A 19,691-nucleotide genomic window follows, 5' to 3' on the forward strand; every position below is an offset into this window, starting at 1 on the left:
CAGCTCTCTGGGGCTTAGCTGCTGGCTGGGGTTAAGCCACAGCAGTGATTTAGTCTCACGGAACATCATACAAAATTATGAAAATTTCATGTTCCATTTCATGATGTACAGCAAAGAATTATAGCTTGGGATGATCATGAGATTAATTTCAAAAGTATAACTCATTCAAATTAAAACTCTACCGTAGGCATATGCTTTGAATTCTTATTCCAAAAAATCTTCTCATTCTTTACATTCTTAATGTTTGCTTCCTGTAGCCCTTGCATAATTAACACAATTTCAGAATATCTTTCCTCTCCTTAAAACTTCTTAGTTAGAGGGAAGTGCTCAAGATCTGCTATAATAAATGAAGTGGAATATCTATTTAAGTTGTTGCAGGTGTGTTTTTTAACATCTCATTTGCTCTTTGTTTTAGGGAATGAAATATATCCAAAGCCACTCTGCATATTTTAGTGCAATTGAGTAGTGGCAGTTAATTTTTGGTTTATGTGATCAGTTACTTAAAGCTCTCCAAAACTGCCCAGCTTTTCAGGAGTTGAAATTGCCATCTGATATTATGCAGTTTAAAATTTTTTGCACTGCAGAGTTATACAGAATCACCTCCAGTCAAGATTAGAAATAAAATCAACTTTAAACAAATAAACTGCAGTGTCCCTTCCACTCTGACAACTGCTATAATATCAAGGGGGTTTGCTAAATGAGATTAATACCTATCCCTGCTAGTAGTACAGTAGATACATCTTTTTGGAAAGATCAATACAGCAAACAGAAAAAAGTACCACTGTGAGGGGGAGGTGCAGAACATGGAAAGAATTGTTATTTTCCATTACATATTGAACAAGCTATAACACAGAAAGCGGTATGAACAGCTGGCTAAACATGCCTTTGTTTTGTCCTTTAGTTTCAAATAGAGTCATTTATAAGCCTCCTTTCAGTATCATTCGTTCCAGAGTTGTCTCCTCTGCCAGGCACTTTAGTTACAATAATCTCCTTTGATCAACTAGTTTAACAGGTTTTTCCTACAAATTATGTCAGTATAATGCAAATTATTTTTTATTATTTCTTATTCAAAAGACATAATCCCAGGAGACAGATACTCAGTGCTTTGATCACCAATGGAAATGGCAAGAATTGAGCTTTCAATTAGTCCTTTATAAAAATATTTGTCTTAGAAATCTTTAAAAATCAACATTCATTTTAAAACAAAACAGGATGCTATTCCTTGATTTATATTATGAAAGCAGTAACTAATTTCTCATAGCAGCAAACAGGCTTATGTAATGTATAACTTGGATCATTAAAATTAATTAATAAAAATCCACAAATATTGACAAACCATATGAAATATTGAAACCTTGATCAACGACTCTGCTGAAACCTGTACACAGTTATTCTTAAAGCTAAACAGGTCATTTTGCCAGTAAATAGTGTTGATGCCTACATGCTTTATAGAGTCCCCATAGATTTGAAACATTCTGTAATCACATTTTCTGCAATAGAATTTGACTCTTTAGTCCTAGACATCATGAACAATAATTATTCAGCAGCTAATATTATGGAAAATTATGTCATTTAGTAAAGCTTCACATCAGAGAGGGAACCATTTCTGAAAATAAAAGATAAATGTAATAAACATAATATTAAAATGTATTAGCAATTAACAAATGAAAGCAATAGACCATTCAAGATTAGAGGTATTCCAAGGTCTCCATCTGAAGTGATAGAGCTTAAATACAGGTAATAAAGGCTAAAAAGTAAAACCATCCCAATTGACATTTTACCTCATATTTGTTTGTATTACTGTGAAATAATCAAATACCAGTCTCTGAGCAGTCATGTTTCTATGTGACAAGAGCTTACTCCCACCTTCCATTTATTCCCCTTGTACAAAACAGCAGCTGTCTCCCAAGACTGAGCTCATGCAGAAGCATTTACAAGCGCTTGGAAGCTAAAACTAATAACATCACATATATCTAATTGTTCAAGGGAACCAAATGTATTTCTCATGTTACTACATGTCAAATGGATCAATTACCTCACTTCATGTGCCTTGTCAAACTGAAAACTGATCTGGCATCTTTCCAGGTCACACATCTATTTATTTATGTCATATAATGTTCCGTACTTTGAATGATTTATAGGTAACAAGAGGGAAGCTGCACTATGTTCTGCCAGACTAAAAGAGGAGTTCAAAAAGCAGCAGTTCCTAAGCATTTTCCAAGCCCTTTTACTAATGCACAGTAAATTAATTTCATCGATAACTTAATGTAAAACTTTCAAATTACAACAATTATTAAGCTCTATATACTTTGATTTCTCAAGCTGAAAAGTCAAGACAAAATATTTTCTAAACATTAGCTTTATGGGCCGCATATTGTTGGTAGAAAAACTACTTATTATGGCACCATTCCCTCCTAGTGTGAGGTGATTAACTGCAGATCAAACGTATTAACTATGCATCAGGAGTTGGGTACAATATTCATCTTACAATGTCACTCTGTTGATATAGCAACTTCTCCTGTTACACTAAAAATTCCAATACTGCAATTAATTAACCTAGGTAATGTTTAAAGTAAATAAGCCCTTTTACTATAACAAGGGGGAAAGTATTTACATGCAGATGAGGTACAATAAAGCAACCTGTTCATAGGCTTTTGTGCAATTCCTCCCTGAAATTACTTCAGCCTGAGAACTAAAATGTGAAACCCCCAAATTACAGACAATTAGTTTCATGGATTAACTTCACACTAAAGACACTTTAATACTCCCAGAAGTCTACAGTCCCATCTCTTACTAGGGGTCCACATATTTTTATAAATCCTTTGAACTCTATCATTCTGCCTTCCCCTCCTGTGCTGTACACATTAATTCCTGGCACTAGAATCTCTCTATTTCTCTTTGAATTCTGGGACTCATCTGAGTAGCGTTGTGGCTGTAAACCAGTTACTACTGGGTGCATGTAGGGAAGGACAATGAGTAAATCAGTTCAGATGTCAGCCAGACACTGTGTGGGTGTAAGGAGCTCAGTTCCTGCTATGATACTCGTATCCCCACAGACAGATGAGGACTCCAAGGGTTAACCTTCAGTAGTCAAGTCCCCTACCTCATCTAGCACATAATCTCCTCACCAGTATGGGCACACAAAGAGAGGGATATTATAAAACTACTACCATATGCTTCTGATTCAGGATGTAAAACACTCCAGGGCACATCTGAAAGCAGATGGGCTCTGCAGAGATCATCTAAATCCATGGCACCCCAGGGATACTCCAAGGATGGCACTGTACCACAAAACTACCTCCTTGAAAGCATATGGAGCAAAAGAAGAGGTCTGGTTAACTACTCACCATGGCAGATCAGGCTACAACCAAATAACATTCCATCATACAAATAGGAAGTGGTCACTTATATGTGTCATAAGCACTCAGATGGACTTCAGATCTGGGGCTGAAACAGTTAATTTCATGAAGCCATCAGTTTGCTATGCAATGGCACTCAAAAAAGAGCAAATTGAATCTTAGGCAGTGTTAAGAAAGAAACAAGGACCAAAACACCATTATGCACTTCATGGCAAAACATCTTAAACACAATCAACTTTGGGTCTCCCTGCCCTCAAAAAGAATAGACTAGAAGAATAGAAAGTACAGAGCAGGCTGACAAAAAGGAGCAAAGATATTAAATAGTTTTGTATTAGACTCAGAAGCTCCTCAGTCAAGATTAAGAAAGAATTTTGATAGAAGTCTATAAAAAAAATCAAAGGTGTCATGGAAAATAAAGCATATCAAATGACAGGAAGATGGCAGGTTACAAACAAAAAATGTGGTCCTTCAAAATATTTAGGAATTACACTTAGCATTAAAAAAAAACAATGGATGCTTTCTTCATTTATAGAAAGTCGTTTTTGTTCAACATCTTGAGTGAATCTCAGAAAAAACCAAATCAAGTAAAGCATGAGTGAGTTCAACAGGGAATCATAAATCAGTAAAACGAGGATTCCTTTAAAAATAGGTCAGGATACATTGCAATATTAATCCTTCTCTAAGTACAGGTTGCTTCATCTACATCCTGTTTTCTTATATTGCAAATGCTTTCAAGCATATTAGTGCTAGTTCAAACAGCACAGAACTCTTGTTCAACACTGGAAGGTTTTCTCATATTTTTCTAAACAATGGGAAAGGAGATGTATATACACACTACATCAGGAGTTACCAATGAAGCAGAATAAATAGGTCACAGTGTTTTTAAAAGTCTGTTACTGTGAAAATACATGCCCACTAATGGGATGTAAAACCAGGTTCTCAGTAAGTAGGTCATGCAGCATTTTTATAGACTATTAGAACATACACATGCATACTAATGGAATACAAAACTGGATTCTGTAAAAGTAAGAAGATTAGAGAAACCAAAAAAATCCTGTGACATAGATGGGTCTGAGGAGGTTGCTCTATTAGACAGCTGTATATATTTGTCAGGGATAATCTGTTTCCTGAAATATTTCTGTTTCTTTTCTTACAAAGTTGTTTGAAACAGCCTCTAAGGGAATTGTGCTTCTCTGTTAGCTCAGAGCAATAAAAATATAGCTCACTTCTAAAACTGAATGTTAAAAAGTAATTCTGCCTCTAGAGAGCACTACTGTAAGCAGTCCAAAGTTGGAGGAAAGGAAGTTAGAAGATGACAGAAACAAAACCAAGCAGAGTTATGTTTAATGCTATCATTCATTGTCCTATAATTTTGTTGACAGACTAAGCTTAGATACAAAAATAATAAACACATTGAACTGGCATAATGTGTAACTATAACAAAACTACAGCAGCATAATGTAAAGGATGTAAAGCAATGCAACAAATATACACACCTATCTTCTTTTATTTAGGAATATGAAGTATTTATATTTAATGCTTATTTATTTGAGACCTACCAGACAAGTTCATCACTTCTACTCCTAAGATTGATTTGTCACAACGAAATCAAGATAGTTGAAGCAAAAGATTTCTGACAAGTGAAAATACAACATCAATTTAAGCATCACATTATACATCTCAAAAGTGAAAATGCATTGAACTGACTAGTTAAAACTTTATGTACCAGATAAAGTCTGCCCTGAGCTTTAACTACTCCAGAATCCAAACACATTCACAGTTCAATTGATTTCCTGTTATTTATTTTTTTTCCCACCAGCAAATAACCCTTTAACCATCAAAGGCCCAGCAGTGTTCAGGGAGCAGCAGGAGCTAGAGTAAGAAAATTTATAGACATTCAAAATGCAACTTACATTGCCAGAATTTACTGATCTGCACCCAAGTCTAAGTTAATTTTCAGATATCATCACCCATAGGCAAGAATTGTAATATGCCACCTTAAAAGTAAGAAAAATGCATTCTGTTCTGTATCTGGATGTTCAGGAGTTGGTTTCGCTTACTTCTTGTCAGCTCATGACCCTCAGGTTTTCCCTGCAGGTTTGATTTCAATCAAATTCCCAAAGTAAACGACTTCACAAGGGTCCTTGACTTTCAAGAGCTATAAAAAAAATAACTCTTAGTGCTTGCAGAAACAGAACATTTTCATTTAAAATGACCTTCTCATTTCTGATGCTTTTACCCTGAGCAGATTGCCTTAGGAATCAAAGGATACAAATGTCCATTCAAATATCTCTTTTTATTTTATATTTTGGGTTTGGTCTGACACAAAGTTTTTGACATGCCAAGAAACAGAAATTTTCACATTATTTCTAGCTTTAAAAAAATCCAGAAATAACAAGAAAAGAAAAAAGATTCAAAATTCACCGTAAGCCATCTGCAGGGAATACTTCTATACCACAGCTAAGGCAAGAGTGCACAGCATGTCAAATAATGTTATCATTGTAGCAGCTGATCACAAACAAAATTAAGGTGGTCTGAAATTACCACCAAATGTTTAGCACAATATTCTGCACTAGCACATGGGTTCCCAATCACTCTGCAGAACTATCTTCCAGTGTGAGTGGTGCTGTGAAAGAATAGGAAAGTGTTCCAGATTCCAGGCATACAAACTCTTTTCCATGCTGAAGGATTGGAGAAAATTCTTCCAAGAAATCATTTTTATTGAAATCCCACTAGGTGATTTACAGAGTCATTTTAGCCATATTCCAGGAGTGTTCCTATAACATCTGGACAATTTAAAGAGATCCTTATAACAGGCTTTGTTTTCCTTTCTGAATTGTAGGGTTTCTCCCCAGCCTTACACATGCACTGCCTGAAGGTGACCCTGAGGCTCAGTGGTAACAGATGAACGGCCCTTAATTCTCATGGGTGCATTTTAGAAACACAGCATGTGTGGAAAACCTCTGTCAGACTCATTAAGCAATTACAATGATTTCTCAGGGGAATACAGCAACCACTCTTGTAGTAGCACCCTTAAAAACAAAAACTATTCTTATAGTTGCACTGCTCTGAAATTCCCCAGTTCCTCAGTTGCCTTATGGGAAGAGTTCACTTTCTACTCTGCATTCACTCCTGACCAGGTCTCTCAGTAACAGGTAACATTTCCAAGATCTCACTGGGACTTAATTATACTTACACTTACTCTATCTCAAAAGACACTTTCATTTTAGTTTCATTTTGCTTTTTTTGGTCTGTCCTGAAAAACCATCTCTTTTGGGCAAATACCCTTATTTAATTACATATAATGCTAAAAATCCTGCTAAGAATAAGACACAAATTAAACAAAATAAAATTTAAGTCTGAAAGAAAAAATAAAATCAACATTCCATAGAAATGCAAAGAGAAATAAAAGGAACCATCCTGACCTCATACATTTTTTCTAAAATTGTATTAATTGAATAAATACTACCCAAACTTATAAGTAGTCCTCACCAGCTTTGGGTACTGAATAGGAAAGGGGAGATAGGAACTGGGTTTTGTTTTGAAGAAAGGAGTTGCGGTATTTGTTTACTTTTATTGGATATCACATGAGAATTATAAAGTCAATTTTCAGGAAATACCCAGTTAATCTGCTAACCTAAATTACCAATCTTGAGTTTTTGCAAAAACTGAATTCCAGAAAGTCTTGCTTTATCTGCTAAAATATTCCTTTCAACATTGAACCCCTGAAGTTCTTAGCTAAGAACAATAACATTGCTCTTAAATTCAGAATAATTGGTTATAAGAATGTGAAATCAGCCAAAGGATAGTTATTCTTTATAGAAAAATCTGACTGATCTCACTAATTCAACTAACAAGAAATAATCTCCTACTTTATTTTAGACAAAGAAGTATATTCTACTCTGGTGCCCACCCATCTGGTTCCTCAGCATGAAAATACTTCCAAATATTCCAGTTCACAGCAGCCACTCTGCCACAGGAAAATCCCACCCACATTTTGTGAAATAGAAAGATAAGTTCAGAATATGACAACTCAAACTCACTTTAATAAGTGCAAATGCAGGGCACAAAACCACTATACAAAGCAGATTTCACGCTATGTGCAGCATCCAGAGAACATTCAGATTTGACACAGAACTCTAAGAAATGAATGACAAACAAAATATATAGACTGACTGCAAAGGAATTTGGTCACAAACAGTGGGAGTCCTAATGCAGAAATTGCCTCACTTTTACTGAAGAACGAAAGTATTTCCAACCTAACTTGCCTATAATTAAAAAGAATTTTAGGGAGTAAATTGGTGGGGATAATTGCTCTACACTTCCAGTTCCTTTTAGCTGAAATATTCACAAGTGTGTGCGATAAATGGCAATCTGTCACCATCTTTGCCTCTCAGAAGAGAAAGCCAGTGTGCAGCACTTCTACCAGCATCGATTAGTTTGCCAGAGGAAAACAGATAACATAAAGCCACCTTACACCTTGCAGAGCCAGAAGTACCAAATACTTGAGCAACTTTCAGAGAGATCTCAGAAGAAAAGCTGGCTGGCCAAGTGGAAAATATTAGCCAAAAGAACACACTTCCAGTAAAACATATCTAAACAAGAACTTCCCTCATTTTTCTTATCAAGAATCATGAGGAAGGCAGAGCAGGAAGAAGGCAGAAGGAAAACTTCTCTGAAATGGACAGGAAGTACATAAAATTCTCACTGTTGACCAGATTGTACTTACAGGTGTTTTAGTGGCTGTGTCAAAATAATTTATTTTAATACAAATTTTAAAAAGGTAGATAATTTCAAAAATTTTGGAAATGTTTCAAGTACTGTTCTATATAATCATTTTATCGATTTTTGTTATGTAAAAAATCTATTTTCCTCTGTAATCTTTTTCTATAGTCATTACTTGCAGACTTATAACCAAAACATTCTATAATAAATAATGAAGTTTGTATTTGACTTCTTTCCAGCCAAGGAATTCTAGGAGATTAATTATTCATGCTTTATTTTAGATTCAGAACATCTCTACATCTTCTCTTTATGCACCTTCAAATACACCAGCTAGAGATTAACAGAAATTATATGGATCTAGTTGAGTCAGTATGAGCTCCAGTGACACTGATCATGATGTGAAATACAAGATGTTCTTTTTCCTTGCTACAGAAAACAAGTTTTCCTGATAATGTAGTAGAAGTTTCCCATAATGTTTGTCAAAAATAACATAAAGATAATTTTAAAACACTTCAATAGGTCTCCTGCTCAGGGAAACCCTTAAAATTCTGCTGATTTGGCATAAAAGTGCATCTATTGCTCTTTTCACCCCCAGAAGTAATAAGAACAGAATCCAAAATAATCCAGATATTTCTGCCAGCAATAAGCACTTTTCTAGTAGAAAAAAAAAATCTCTGTAATACAAATAGCATGTCAATTAACACAAAGCAGTCTGACAGCAGCCTTAGCAACACTGTTCAAGATTAATGCTGATTTGCAGCTTATAGCTATTTTACTATTACTCAAAATCTGTCCTGCTCTGAAGGTGGGAGATTGGCTTGCCTAAAAATACTATTTTTCATGACTGGAAACACCTCAAGGGAGTGGAAATCATGACTTCAGGATTGTTCACTGAACTCCTGTTCATCAACAGGAGTTCAAAAACTCAGAGCTTTTTAAATTATAGCAAAAAATTGACACTACATATCAACATAACCTCTAATGACCATTCATTCTCTCCTAAGAAAATATTCCTCTTTAACATATCAGCCAGAAGTTTACTTGCCTTCAGAGTCCTGAATTAGGCTAGCAGTGCACTATGAATTTTCTAGATAAAACTTCATCCCTTTAACTTCCACTGTTTTAAAATGAAAAAATAAAACTTGGAATTTATCTATTTTCCCGCTATTTAATAGTACCATGAATTATTTCCTGGTAATTAATCGCAGTTTATGAGCCATTTGAGAAGAGATCACTCTGTGCTTGTGATTTGCTGCTTAGTCATATAGATGGCAAATTTTATTCTCCAGTTGAATAATGTTGGCTTAAAGTTGAGAATTCTAGACAACAAAAATGTGAAGGTAATATTTATTTAATATTTTTAAATAATTATCTATCTCTCATATACCTAGCTCTGAATATTAATCTAATAAATAAGTACTATTGTTTATACTAATGAAAAGAAAATTATTTTCATTAAAAGAATTACGACACAAACATAGCAAAATACAGAGGGTGGTAGAGGAAAGGAAGGAGTTCTCAGTGTGGGAGGATGTGCTTAAAGGGCGCTTAATAAACACCAAAACACTGAGTTTTCCTGGAGAAAACTTGAAGCAAGATAATATTACAGCAGTTGAATTTGCTGTATCTTGCTGAAAATGGAAGAGTTTTTTCTGCTGTCAGTGAGGAAAATAGAGGACAGTAGAATCCTCTCCTCAATGAGGAAGGTAGAGGACAGCAGAATCAAGGATCCACATGCAGAGTCCTCTGGACATGTTTGTTCAGAACCTCAAAACAATAAATCTTCACTCTGATTCAAACCTCTCTGCAGTGAAAATGCCCTCAGGAGAGCTGCAAAGCATTTTTTGCAGCCACTCCCATCAGCTGAGAAAACACCCCTCAAATCCTCCCACAGAAACATCCTCGACAAGTAAAACAAACAACAAATAAAGAGTGATGGTATTTTGGGTGAAAAGCTCATTCTTTGATAACATAATTATGACAAAGCATTTGGTTGGTATGTCTAAAAGCAACACAGAATTTTTTCCTCTTCCCTGAGGAACAGAAACACATAAACCTTGGAGTGAAATAGAATATAAACCTACCTGAACATCCCTCTTTTCTCCAAGTATGGCAAGGTCTAGCAGCAGTGAACCAGACTTGGAAACAGCCATGGAGGGAACCATGTAGGATCAGAGAGAAGTTCAGCAAACACTGGAGCCAGGTTAGCTGGACAGTCTGAATTAATTCCCTTGAGCAGAGCTTCTGCTTCAAACTTCCACTGAACCAACCCAGGGATATTTCCCCACAATGGAAAAAAAATCTGAGGAAAAATTGCTGTTTTCTGGAATGGGCTCATGGCTGAACAGCTGCAGAGCCTGTCCTGTTTACAGCAAGCAAATGCTTTTGCAGAGAATACTGTTCTTGGAAAACATTTGGCTTAACATCTCACAGGCAGAATGAGCACAATCTCACAGGATGAGCCTTTACCTTTGGGAGTAAATATTCAGAGATACAGGAAAATTCTATCACATTGTAGTGTGGTGCTCACAACATTAACTGTAAGCAGAACAATTGAATCCAAATATTGTTGTGATCAATCACTCTCTTTGACCTTGAACAAAGTTACACCAAAGCTGACTTTTGACAATTGATTACAAAGTTTATATTTTTCCAATACTATAAAAAAATCTACCAAAAATTGTCTGGAGCAGGGATGCAGAGTTTGGAGCTTTCCTGATGACCAATAAAACCACAGTAGATTCAGCTAAAATGCCACTGCTATTCCTGCAGTCTAGAAAAGCCATGCAGAAGAAAATAATATGAATATGTCCTTGAGAAAAGGAAAATTATCTCAGCAGTTTCTAAAAACAGTGACCCTGAGGTGTTCAGGGCTAGGCAGAGCACCTGTAGCAAGCTCCAAAAGAACACTAGTACAGTTTTAAACTCCAAGTTTCATTGGAATTAAGCTAAAAGAACCGCCAACTTAAACAGAAAAGGAAAATTAAAACAGAACACAATAAAAATTAAGTATAAACAATTCTTCCCAGTCTACTGTCCAGTAGGCATATGTTTCATTCTAGAATTGATTTTCCTGATCTTATAAATTTTCTGAGCTGCAGAAAAGTCTACCCAGCCTCAGGATAAGTCCTTCAGATGCCTCTAAGTCCAGGTTGGCTGGTGCCAATTTGGGCCTTCTCCCTTGTTACCACTGTAGCCTTCATAACTCCTCTCCAGGCAGGCTCAGTTCCACCCAATTTTATTAGAGAAACGATGTCATTCCAAACAGAAAAAAAAATATAAAGAACAAATAATCAAATACTGCCCGTAAGAGACAGAAACAGAAAATGGAAAATATTAAATGGAAGAAACCACTTTGTGAGTTTTTATTTATTTTCACAAATTCAGGATAAACTGCTTTGACTTCAGAATATTGCATAATTCAAGCACATTCTCACATGGGAATTCTTAGTTAGAGTAGAGTAAATTCTTAGTTAGGTAGAGTAAAAAATTGTGCTTTTCAAAGAGAAGGTACATCATCTTAGTTTCTAGAAGAGTTCAGTAGAAGAATAAGTAACTATTTTAAAGTCCTAGTAGAGATTTTTTAAAGAAAAGGTATTTCAAATATTTTTTAGAGAAAATCTCTCTACTCTATCTTCTCCTTTATAAAAGGATCATTTAAATATTAGTAAACACTAGAATATCTAAATTCTAGTAAAGGATAGAAAAAAAAAACCCTGCAGTAACTCATCTGATGACATCTCAAAGGAAAACTTACCTAATAAGGAATACAGACCATGAAAAAATCCATTTTCTTTTGACATTCCTTCAACTCCTTCCTTAAGGGAAGAGAGTAAAGGGGGGTGAAATGGCTTTTGCACCATTCTAAAAGTAAAATAACTGATATACACTGGAATAAATGTAAATGTGCTAAGCTGCAGAAGCTGTCTCACTAGAGTTTGTGATTTCTGCTACAGCTTTACAAAACAAATATGTCCAGCAAGATACTGAAAACATCTTGGATCAAACTGCAAATGTAAAAAGCAAATCACCAGAAAGTCTCTCATGAAACTTTCTGAAGATTCTGAGGAATCCTGCATTCTCACTCTGACTCACATCACTTGCCACCCCTACCATGAGAAGTGCCACTGTCCAAGAACTGTAAAATCTCTTCTGAAACTGGTTATAATGATTTGAGAGTGGGCAATTTAAATCTGGCACAAAATAACTTCTGTCAAAATAATTACAGTCTTTTGGGAAAGGTTTTCCTGTGCTGTCTGAATTTCTTTGTGCAAGGCTGTCCCCTTGTCATTTGCAACCACATCCATAACATTTTAATGGCAATTGCTGGACCTTCCACTCTGCTACTGAGCTGTCTTTAATAATTTTGACATATTTTATTCCCAAGACTAAGCCTGATGAACAGAGTTTGGACTGAAAAACTATACCAAACAGCCATATCTGTAATTACCAAAAGCAGCTCAATCTTAACTATTAAAGCCACTAAAATGTTTCAAATTCAGAAGCTTATATAATGTTTCAGGACACCCACTATATCTCTGAACAAAGATATTGCAATTTAAAAAAAAAAAACCTCACACAATCATAAACAGGTATCCTAGGGCACTGAATTTTTAAATACTTTCCAGTTCTCTTCCATACTGTTGTTACATTGTTCTCTTCCTGATACTTTAGACTAAAAATGAAGTACAATAATCTAAAGCATTATGAGAACAGACACCAGTCTTTGCTTGCATTTATAGAGCACCTAAAGACTAAATAAGGATAGAGAGAAATCCCTGAAGTAGCTCACCTGGTGACATCTCAATCAAATAAAACCTATCTAGTAAGGAATATATGCAATGACAAAACTCAGTTTGCCTTTTTACTTTCTTTTTACTGTACTTCAGACTACAAATATGGCAGAACTGCATTTCAATTGAATTACAAGACACCAGAAATTGAGCCTTCCCTGTGGTCAGTAAACCTGACTTCAAAGGTTGGATAGATTTTTCATAAAAACACAATTTAATTCTGATTTAGCATCAGTCTCTCTCAATTTTCAATCCATGAAACTAAAAAAACCTGAGAAAATTTTTCCCTAAAAACACCAAAGTGCACTATTCCTGAAGCCGAAGGCTGACGTGACAGTAATGACAATTTGCTTGTAGGGCCAGGGAAGCAGACCCTGAGAGCTGACAGGGTTCTCCCTGGTCAGAGAGCCAGGTGTGACCCAGGCTGAGCCTGTGGCCACCAGGAGCCAGGGAGGTCAAACCCCAACCTCAGCAGGAGGTAAAGCGGGACTCAGGACAGCCTTGGTCACTTCATGCCTTGAGAACCAAATACAACACACTCCAAAGCAAAGTTCTCATGAGAAGCTTTTATGAGCTGTGAGCCATCATTTCTACTGTGCACAAACATAACTGGCCCAGCACTGGCACCCAGCAAAGGAAGTCACTAACTTTTCTCATCTTATGGGGAATCTAGTTCAGAAGAAAATGTTCTACCAGCTCCTGTTGCCAATTACCAGTTCCCAAGTGACAGGAAAACCCAAAGACAAACAAGTCTGTGACCACAAGCAGCTGCAGCAGCGCTCGTTAATGCAGCTGTCCCAGGCAGGCACCATCCATCAGCGGTGTCTGGGTGCTGCACAGGGGCTGACAGCTCAGCACCATCCTCAGCCTGCCCCAGGCACAGCAGCAGGAGATTCCCCTGAGCAGAACATGCCTCTAATCAGCTTTTTGTCAGAAACCAGTGGTGCATCAAGCATGGAAATCAGTAACAGCTTCCTCTGCTGTCCACGTCTTTACTGTATTTGTATTTTAAATTAAATAGCACTTTATCTAAATGGCTCTCTATGACTATGTTCTGGTATGTGCCGCACCATCACATCATTTGAGGATCTATATCTTGTATTTCTAAACACTCCAGTTATAAAATGGCAGGAGAGAAAGTCTGTTTAAATATAAAAAGTTTATGGTAATCAAACAATTATTTGCATTTTTTCGTGAACCAGTGAAGAACAAGTAGAACTTCATTATCACCTTCCCAAGGGAGTCTTCAAATAATTTTAATTAATTAGGATTGGTTTACCAAGACCTTTGCTTAGCCTTCTGCTTCTTGGGGTCTGAATACAGAACAGAGGAAGACAACTGGAATGTCACCAGTGAGAATTACTGAGCCCACTCCTCTTGGCCATTACACTGAGCTGGCAGAATGAAAGGCTTTCAGTCCCTATCCTTTCATTGCAATAGGGATCAATTTGCATTTAACTCATAAATCTATGAAAGGCAGATTGTATAAGAGGCTGCCTAAGAATAAAAGCTTCTAAAGCATTTTTAAATTTAAAACTATACAAAAAAAAAAAAGTATTTATCTTAAGCTCAAAGACTTGTAATCTTTGCTTCTGTTAATCACTCCCATGACAACACTGGATCTTTTTATTTCTCTGATTTGTGACCATTTCCAGCTAGCAGATTTCAGTTAAAATGGAAAAGGAGTTTCTCTCCAGACTATTTTCTTAGGAACTACTCAAGTGTGTCTGCCACAGGTCAAGTTTCAAAGGCCTGAACATTGACCCAAGAGACAGAGAGCAATACAAAGATTAATCTGAAGCACACACAGCTCCAGAAGGTGTCTTTTTGGTCAAGCATTTTAAAAATAGCCAAGAATCAACCATCAGCAAGAAGGCATTTCTAACAATTGACTCTAACTAGAAGAGGAACAAGTCTTTTGTATAAGATGAATGAGATACTCCCACAAAATGCACGCCCTCTATGTCTGGACAGCATCATGTTTATACACTACACAAAATGAAAATAAAAAAAATTAACAGCAAGTCTCCATGTACATTCCATTCACTTTACCCTCTTTGCACACATACTTAAGTATGAAAACCAGTGGAATACCTGCAGCAAATAATCCATTATTGGTTTGAGGTCTTACCCACCAGATTAACATCCACTGGCACAAGTTTTACATCTGCATTATAAAAATATTTTGAATTCTCAACCTTCATACATACATATAATAATATGTATGAAATAATATTGGCAATGAAATAATGGCAGCAATTTGCAGTATCTGACACATACAAACACACATTCATTTTATTCTACATTTTGTTTGCAATGTGTGCTACAATATAATGCTTTCAGCATCTTAATAGACTAACACTGAAGTCCATAGAAAGCTGGAATAAAGCAATAAATGCTCTATAGACTCAGCAAAAGGATACAGACCATTTATGATACAGGTTCAGAGGAGGGTAGAGGACTGAAAGCTGAAATATCTGAGAAAGTTAAACTGAGATAAAGAGAGGTAGGGTTCAGATCAGAAAATATTCAGGTGAAACAATGTTTTTTTTGTAATAAAGCCTCTTGGACAATGAGATCATATCACCATCCTTCCTATTTGAATACTGATACATTGAATACTTCCCACTGCAATGCATTAAAAATATCTGATTGGGAACATTTTTGTGCCAGAGGGAGATGAGAATTTTCCATCTGTACTTTCAAAATGATGGGTGTGTTCTTAGTTTAATGTTAAAGACTAGAATTACATTCAATTCCTCTTCAGTTTTCTATATGTGAAGTGTTTAGGTGGATCAGCTCAGAAAATACTGTTCTTGCTTTATGAAACACTGAGCTCTGTATGTACCATCCCCAGGCAGGATTACAGAGGATTTAGCACATGTTCCCAGTGCTTTTTAAAGTTTAAATATCATTTCTCAGTTTATCATTTTCTTCAGCATAGCAATCATATACATTTGCAAAACTTTACACATGATTTTCTTAATGAAACTTGATACCTATGTCCCTGTCCTACTGAGATGTGCAGTGTAATTAGGAATCTATCTATTGCCCATTTGATTGATAAAGAAAGAGCCAAACTTTTCACAACCATGAGATTAAAAAGGGCTTCATGTCCTTCAATTTTATATTGTGTCATAAAATTCCAGTGCATTTTCTGATATATCAAGTGGATATAAACTAGTCTTGCAGCCTCCCATGACACTCATTACAGAGCTATAAATACCATTCCCTTTCATTTACAGAACTTGAATAAAAGCATAAAGTTTCTGCAGCTACAGAAAATATATGTATTTTAACATCTCATGCTTAACAGAACTATATCTGAGCAACTACTAAATATTTCAAGTAAATCCTAAAAAAATCTGAAATGTTTTCCAAAAGAAGAAACATTCAGCAAGTTACATTTTATTAAATCTCAATGTCCTATTTATTACAGAACAGATTGTAAAATGATTAGACTGCAGCTGGCATATTGTCAAATGTGTGATATCCAGCAGAAAAATACTTATTGTTCTCTTTTTCAGTCACTGACACAGTAAAATAGTCTGAGTTATCATATCTGAGTCTTTGTAGAAAAGAAATATACTTAAATATTTTGAAACAAAACCCAAAGAATAACAGGTAATATTGGTAAAATTTTGAACAACTATTTCATCTATCAACTCACACATCTAAACAGTTGTAGTCCTGATGCCATATGGCACATCTGCCGCTAAAATTTGATGTCTAGATGGATTTGTATCTGGTCATTGTTTATTAGACATACCATTGCTACTTGATCTTTTGTACAGATAAAAATCTAGTTGGAAAGATGGTGTTTCAAATGTCTGACAGCTAGGACATGCTAACATTAAATAAATAGAATAATGACATAGGAAAAGTTCTTTTAAACCATACAGGTGTCAATAATTGCATTGTTATCTTGACATGCAACTATCCTCTGAAAGTCACACCAAGTTTAGTCCTTGGTTAGGGTCACTCACCTGCCCTGAGTTACATTGTTCAGCTAACATCTAAGTGCATGAACTGACCCCAACAGAATATTGGATTATTTTCTGAAAGGACAAGTCTTGGAAAGCAAAAGGTATTAAACAAGAAAGAAAATAATTTAAATGTGACACCATTTGGAACTACCCAGGCAAAGTTTGAACCAAGAACAATTTTATGTGCATCTGTGTAATAAATACAAGATGGTGTGCCTAATCTAGAGCTGCTTCTCATAGAGAAGAAAGCTACTCTGTATAAAACAAACTTAATATACCTATGGATATCACCAACATTCATCAAGATGAAAAAGAACCTCAGGACGCACACCTTAATTTTCCTTTCCCAACAGTGGGTTTTTTCAAACAAACTATAAACAAACAAGATTGTGCTTAAAGGCCATGATTAAATTTTCAGTTCACAATCCCTAGAGAAATGTTAAATCTGTAATAAAATACATCTATTTTGATCAGTGTAATTACTAACTACAAAAATAATAATGAGCCAGATTTTTAAGATGTAACCTTACATGTCCCATCACATTAGGTTTTAAAGCTAAGTTACTTAAACATCATCACATTTTCCATTATATTTAATGTAAATCCCTCATATTATAAAAACCCATTTCAAGTAGAGCAGAATAAGTAATTAGCAAACTTTTTCAACTAATTAAGACACACTCTGTAGGCAGAGAGCAAATTACTGATTACATTGCAACTTAAAACATTAAAAAACATTTTTTCAAGGAATTGAACGTGAATACTTTGAATATTCCTCAAACTTTTGTTACTGAGCAGAGAAAAACACAATCATCAAGGGGCTTCATTTACATAAATGCTTAAGTTCATCTATTTGATAATAAATGTAGAAAATTGCATTTCAAATTGAAAACACTGAAAAAAACCCTACTGGAAGGCAGCAATGCAGTAGATTTGAAAACAAAGGAAACAAAACAGAACGGAAGTTATTAATTATTAATCATCAATAAAACGTACTAGCATTAAAAGAAGGCACAAAACAAAAGGTTAATACCCATGTCACAGTATTTTTCATGCCCGTGTCTGATAATACGTTTAAAAAATTACTCAGATACATATATATTGAATCATCAAATATCACAGGCATTCTTTTACTAATGAAATTTGTTATTTTGCTACCGAATTTGAGCACTCAAACATTGACAAAGCGGGCACAAGAGGAGAGCCAGCGAGGTTTAAGGGAAGCCACACCAGAAGCGCAGCAGGTGCCGCAGGGACACTGCTCTTACCTCTCCCGCCAGGACCCGAGCGTGGGCTCTTCTCCTCAGGGAACAGAGCAAGGCCAGGACCCGAGCGTGGGGCTCTTCTCCTCAGGGAACAGAGCAAGGCCAGGACCCGAGCGTGGGGCTCTTCTCCTCAGGGAACAGAGCAAAGCCAGGACCCGAGCGTGGGGCTCTTCTCCTCAGGGAACAGAGCAAGGCCAGGACCCGAGCGTGGGGCTCTTCTCCTCAGGGAACAGAGCAAGGCCAGGACCCGAGCGTGGGGCTCTTCTCCTCAGGGAACAGAGCAAGGCCAGGACCCGAGCGTGGGGCTCTTCTCCTCAGGGAACAGAGCAAGGGCAGGACCCGAGCGTGGGGCTCTTCTCCTCAGGGCACACAGCAAGGCCAGGACCCGAGCGTGGGGCTCTTCTCTTCAGGGCACACAGCAAAGCCAGGACCCGAGCGTGGGGCTCTTCTCCTCAGGGCACACAGCAAGGCCAGGACCGGGCCAGAGGTGCCAGAGCCACGGGCACAGCCACAGCTCCTCACAGGCCAAGCCGAGCCCACACACTCAGAGTGATTTAACACTTAACCATTGTTTAACGCCTGAAACATTGCCGGCACCTGTGCCTCGTTGAGACACAGGTGGGACCTATTAACAAAGTGAGTGAAATCCTGCCGGAACAAAAGGATCTGGATCGCTGGTAGGACATAGGGCAGGAACACACACACCCCTCCAGTTTTGCTGTATCTTGAATTTTAATTACTGCATTATTCCTTAACCTGTGAATTTAACACCGGTATTGCTGTCAGCCTGGGTATAACTCTACGAGTAACCTTTCATTCACTACTAGAATATATCTTTATGTAAAAAACTACTCATATTAGATGAAAGTTCTATATACAACAGTTAATCAAAGTTTATTACTGCTATTTGAAATAAAAATCCACCTTTTGCAAGACCAGAAACAGGTATTTCTGGGAGTATCCATATTATAAATGACACTAATCATAAAACCATACTGTTTCCCATTTCAGCTTTTCTGACATGGAATATAATTTGGGAGGACGTTTTAAATTTGGCAAGCTTCAGCTCCAATATAAATATGCAAATAACAGACCCAGCATTTTGTCTGCAGATTCAGAGCCCTTCTAGCTCAGACAGGTGAACTGCCCTGAAATACAATCTCCCTCAGTCTCGCTGATGGATTTTCATCAGATTTCATGTCCAAGAGCATCTTTGTCATTTCCAGTTAAGTTTCAATTTCATTTCTCATCTTGACAGACTGTGGAAACAACATTTTGGGGAAAAGCGTGGGGGGTTAGTATCATGAAGACCAAACTAACAGTGCTTGGTTTTCCAGTTGGTGATTCTTCTGCTATGTTTATTGATTTAAATAAACACATAGCTATTCTCAAATATCAATCTAAAATACAAGTTGAATATCTTCAAAATTTTTATACTTAATCTATTCATACAGACAGTGAAGACATTTTGTAACACGAGAGCCAGAGAGATTTATCAAGAGATTCTCATCTTGTTTAGACAAATACATATAAAATAAAGAGGCTTTAAAGGAAACAGTGTGG

The 19,691-nt window shown here is 36.5% G+C and overlaps 1 long non-coding RNA gene across 2 annotated transcripts in view; it reads right to left on the reverse strand.

Moving 5' to 3' along the window:
• The window catches only part of LOC111934143 (uncharacterized), a 48,955-nt gene that overhangs the window by 28,740 nt on the left and 524 nt on the right, over nucleotides 1-19,691 (reverse strand). The window contains exon 2 of one of the 2 annotated variants that reach the window (XR_015275799.1): nucleotides 18,035-18,884. This is a non-coding gene — a long non-coding RNA (uncharacterized LOC111934143). Of the gene's footprint in view, nucleotides 1-18,034; nucleotides 18,885-19,691 lie in introns of those variants that run through there. The other variant, XR_015275800.1, reaches the window with a different exon arrangement.

This window comes from Cyanistes caeruleus, chromosome 13 (assembly GCF_971803275.1).
Source record: "Cyanistes caeruleus chromosome 13, bCyaCae1.hap1.1, whole genome shotgun sequence".
Taxonomy (NCBI): Eukaryota; Metazoa; Chordata; class Aves; order Passeriformes; family Paridae; genus Cyanistes; species Cyanistes caeruleus.